The following is a 5,388-nucleotide window of genomic DNA, read 5'->3' as shown; positions in this document are numbered from 1 at the left end:
TCCGACATAAATCGAAAATCAGCATAGGCTAACTTTTTTTTGGGGGGAGCTGGGGGAAGCAGTGACTCAATTGGTAGAGAGGTGGCCTGCAGTCCTATTAGACCCTGATTCAAATCCCTGCAGGGGAAGGGAACAGTTTCAGAATTTTAATTTCATAAAAAAGTAGGCTTTGCTGACCTACCAGAAGACCCTCTGACATGTAAAAACACCTCCTTTAAAGCCAATACACGCCCTAACATGTATTCAATACGGACGGTGGATGTTAGCGCCAAAGTAGTGACCTGTGGAGATGTAGGAGGACTACTGGGCCTTAAGGATATGCCCTGGGATAGACCCTGAAACCTTTGCCCAGAGTCGGACACGTGAAAAAAAAAAAAAAAATCATACAGAGACAAATGACCCATTTTTTCTGTGTAACTTTGGTATGGAGCATTGATTGAGAGGGTACTGTCATGATTTTCACAAGTTAGGTGCATGTGTGTATAAACATAGAGAAACATCCAGAGAGTGCAACACCTGTGTCATACAACTTGGATTAGGCTCCTGCATAACCAGTGGTCACCTCTGGTTTTGGAGTATGGTAATGAACAAAAAATGTGGTAAACAGTCAGGTAGACGTGATGCACTGTACCAACTTTGACGTTTCTGATATACTGTACCGTTCAAGGCCAGCAGAAAAGAACAGGTCAACCCACCAACATGCTAAACCTTTACAGGTTGGTGTAAGAGGTGGGTCTCAGGTGGCATGATGTCAAAGAAAGGATGGCTTGAGGCTAGTACGTGTCAGTAGAGGTCAGTCCAGGCATGTAAAATGCAGCGTACACATTAGTGGGAAATCTATTTTGTTTGTGTGGTGAACCATACTAATTTCAGGGCCAACTGACAATTTGTAATATTCTTTAGTGCAGAATGCCCAATACTTTTGCAGTTTTTGGCTGCCACTCTCTACATGTAAAGGGTGAAAATATTACAATTCATACACTTCCCAAAGACGTTGAATTAAAGCGCAAATGGATTAATATGTGCAAATGACAAGATGACATGAATCCTGCCAATTAGTATATATGCAGCTGTCATTGTGGCAGACTCCATAACGGTTGATGAAGTGACCAGTAGAAGAAGAGGGTAAGGTAAGGAAAAACATAACACGAGAAGTAGTGGAGAGAAAAAAGAAATAAAAAAATGGTGCAGTAAAGGAAAAACACAAGAATTAGTGGGAAAAAAAAAAAACGGTGGAGAGAGAGCGAGAGAGAGAGAGAGAGAGAGAGAGAGAGAGAGAGAGAGAGAGAGAGAGAGAGAGAGAGAAAGAGAGAGAGATGGCAACATCTGGCCACTCTTAACCCACCGCATCCCGGCAGATTTTTCACCAATAACCTCCCCCATTCCCGGCAGATTTTCAATTTTTTTTTTTGGGGGGGGGCTAAAACCTCCGCTTTTTATGAGAAACATCGAAAATTCAAAGAGAAATTGCTCACCTGAGCTTAAAAATGCCTGTACAGGTACATCACCTGGCACCATGTTCCCCAGTCCCATAGAGGATGTTATCTATGGGAGGGGTAACTATTCCAAACCACTCAGACTAGGTAGATATTTATCTGTTTGGTACGAATTTATATGTAGTACAAGAGTATATTGGTTTTCACACAGTAATGTAGGCAATATAAGTGTTGTTTCACTCACCATACACACCAACATACTGCTGCTCTGGAAGCAGCACAGAAGCAGTCTGAATCATACTCGCGGACCAACTACCCTGTCAATTCAGCTGTTCCTACCTCTGATCCAATACCAGCAGAAATGTCATCATCACCAGAGACTTCAAGTACTGAACAAGAAACCTCTGCAGCAGCTCTACGAGCTGTTTCTTCTGTGGTCTCGTAAGGCATCCTAGGAGTAGTTGTCCAGCTAGAGATGCGAAATGTATTTCTTGTGGCAAAACTGGACATTTTGCTAAAGTCTGCTGATCAACCAACAAATCTGCTTCATTTGCTGCCACCCTTGCTGCCGCCTCAGCTGCATCGCCTCGATTCCTGTCCAAAACTACAGTATTTGCTGAGGTGAATGGTGAGGTGGTTGATGCCCTACTCGACACTGGCGGCTCCCAGAGTTTTGTTAGCTATATGCTGATAAAAGAGCAAAAGTGGAAACTACTACCTTCTAAAGGAGTAATCTTGATGACCTCCACTAACTTGCGGTTGACAGTTCTTGGCCATAGATTGTTGATATTATGCTTCATTCTCATGCACATCAAGATGTACGACTGTTAGTACTCGGAGATCTGTGCTGATGTCATACTCGGGCATGATATCTTGGATCAGTACTCTGATGTTAATATCAAGTTCGGTGGAACTCGATCACCCCTCATTGTCTGTGGCTTGACCAGTATGAATGTTCCTGCCCCTGCCCTCTTCAGTAATCTTTCACCCAAGGGCAGAGCAGTAGCTGTTAAGTCATGATGTCATTCAGAGTCTGATGCTCGCTTTATTGAGTCTGAGGTCTCCCGGCTGCTCGCAGAAGGAATCATAGAGCCACATGTGTCACCATGGCGAGCTCAGGTATTGGTCATCAGTAGTGAAAACCACAAGAAACGCATGGTGATTGATTATTCACAAACTATCAACCGCATCACCCTGCTGGATGCTTGCCCGCTACCAAACATTGATGACTTGGTAGGCAAAGGTGCCCGTTACAAAGTGTTCAGTACACTCGACTTGCGAGGTGCCTACCATCAGATTCCAGTCAAAAAGAGGACAAGCCCTATATCGTTTTTGAAGCCTGGGGAGGATTATATAAGTTTAGATGCGTACCTTTCGGTGTAACAAATGGCGTAGCAGCCTTCCAAAGAGTCATTGATGGTATCATCAAAGAAGAAAACATTCAGGACACATATGCATACAGTATAATGATGTCACAGTATGTAGGCAAACTCTAGCTGAACATGATAAATACTTGAGTCAGTTCATTGGAAGCTGCTAATCACTACAACTTGACCTTCAATGAAGACAAATGCACAATCAGTTAGACATCTGTCAATCTTCTAGGCTATACCATTGCTGATGGAAATATCAAGCCTGATTCAGAACGTCTACAACCACTGCTAGACCTGCCAGTTCCTACAGACATGTCTTCACTTCGTAGAGTCCTGAGAATGTTTTCTCATTACTCCAGGTGGATACCAAGATTCTCAGAGAAGATTCAACCACTAGTCGAGGTGTACAGCTTTCCACTCAACACTCTTGCTGTGGCAGCTTTTGAAGGCCTCAAACAGGAAATTGCTGAGGCTGTGATCTCGGCAGTGGATGATGCTTCTCCATTCATTTTCGAGACAGATGGATCAGCACATGCAATTGCTGCTACTTTGTGTCAAAATGACAGACCAGTTGCATTCTTTTTGAGGACACTGACAAGCAGTGAACGCAAGCATTCATCAACTGAAAAGGATGCCTGTGCCATAGTTGAGGCATTGGTTAAGTGGAGACATTTCTTGCTGGGCAGACACTTAAAACTGATCACTGACCAGAAATCAGTTTCGTTCATGTTTAACAGAAAACAAGCTGGAAAGATCAAGAATGGCAAAATTGCCAGGTGGCATCTTGAGTTGTCATGTTATACTTATGATATCTTGTATCAACCATGATCAGATAATTGTGCTGCTGGTACCTTCTCCAGGATTCACTGCTCAGCCACAAGCCCTAGTGCACTGGCAGAACTACATGACTCATTGTGCCACCCTGGTGTATCATGCATGATTCATTTTGTACATAGCAAGAACTTGCCTTATTCGACTGAGGACATCAAGACTATGACAGCCTCTTGCCTTGTATGTACGGAAATGAAACCGCGATTCTACACAACCTGCCAAAGTCAGTTGATTAAAGCCACTCAGCCTTTTGAAAGACTAAATATCGATTTCAAGGGCCCATTACCTACTTCTAACAAGAATCACTATATGTTGACTGTGATCGAAGAATTCAGCAGGTTCCTTTTGTCTTTCCCTACAGTGACATGAGATCTGCTACGGTTATGAGCTGCCTTCGTCAAATGTTTGCCCTTTTTGGAATGCCTGCGTATATCCATTCCGACAGAAGTCAGTCTTTCATGTCTGAAGAGCTGAAGTCATTTATACACAGACATGGAGTAACTTGTAGCCATATTACGCATTACAATCCTCAGGGGAATGGACAGGTTGAAAGATACAATGGGATAATTTGGAAGACTATATCAATAACACTCCAGTCACAAGGCCTCAAGATCACCATGTGGAAGACAGTGCTCCCAGATGCTCTCCATTGCATTCGTAGCCTATTACGTACAGCTACCAATGAGACACTCCATGAGTGCATCTTTTGCCATCCCAGGAGATCAACGAATGGTTGTTCCATTCCATCCTGGCTGACACATCGTGGCACTGCCTTCATGAAATGCCACAGCTACACGAATAAATTTGGGCCATATGTGGAGGAGGTCGAGCTACTTGAAGGTAACCCTGAATATGCTCATATTCGATTTCAGAACGGCCAGGGAACAACAGTGTCACTGAGACATCTGGCCCCTCGAGGAACACCTGCTACTCACTTAACACACGATCAAGCCCCTGGGTCTGCTGAGGGAGCAATGTTCAAAACTGCAGCACCACCTGACAAGCATTCTCCAAGTGATCCAGTCATGCCCCAACACCAAGAAGGATTTTCACATGATGGCACCCCAGACACTCCACCAGTCGACAGACCATTACTTACACAGGAGACTACAGCACCTAAGTTACCAGCATCCGTTGATCCCACTCTCCCCGGACCACCAGCTTATGTTGCCCCTGTTCCAAGATGCTCAACCTGTGTAAAAAGACCAAAGTATCTATTTGATTATGTGTGAACCTTGGCCTTGCAGTGATGTCAATGTATAATGGATGGGGTGAATGTAGTGAGATTTATGAGGAAACCCTTTTTGTTTATTCTTATGTTTGTAATTGTAACCTTTCTGTTTTACAGATGGATGTGCTTCCTTGAAGTTGAATAAAGCCTAAAGGTTTAACGGCATGGCAACTTTCATTATCCAGTACAATTGTCTTACCATTAATCTTGATGATTCGAGAATTGTCCAGCTGATATCAAACACTTGCTTTAGAGACGCTGTGTTGACGACATATTTGTAAATTTTAATTCACCTAACCATGTTTCCCCGTTTTTAAATTACCCCAATTCTAAACACGTGAACATTCATTGTACATCTTATGTAGAGGAAAATAATAAACTACCATTTTTGGATACACTTGATGAAAAAATTAATAACTCATTTAGCACCTCCATCTATCGTTAGCTTCCATACACTGGTTTGACAATTAAATTCACTTCCAACATCACCGTGCAATTTAAACAGAACCTGATATAC

The 5,388-nt window shown here is 43.0% G+C and overlaps 1 pseudogene; it reads left to right on the top strand.

Annotated features, from left to right (window-relative positions):
• The first annotated feature begins 3,535 nt into the window (after window positions 1-3,535).
• Window positions 3,536-4,872, top strand: LOC145414554 (uncharacterized; annotated as a pseudogene).
• The last annotated feature ends 516 nt before the right edge of the window (window positions 4,873-5,388 follow it).

Source organism: Coenobita brevimanus, chromosome 100 (assembly GCF_032717465.1).
Source record: "Coenobita brevimanus isolate Jiangsu-jjx chromosome 100, ASM3271746v2, whole genome shotgun sequence".
Taxonomy (NCBI): domain Eukaryota; kingdom Metazoa; phylum Arthropoda; class Malacostraca; order Decapoda; family Coenobitidae; genus Coenobita; species Coenobita brevimanus.
The sequence above is the reverse complement of the archived record's forward strand: the minus strand, read 5'-3'. Positions and strand labels throughout refer to the sequence as shown.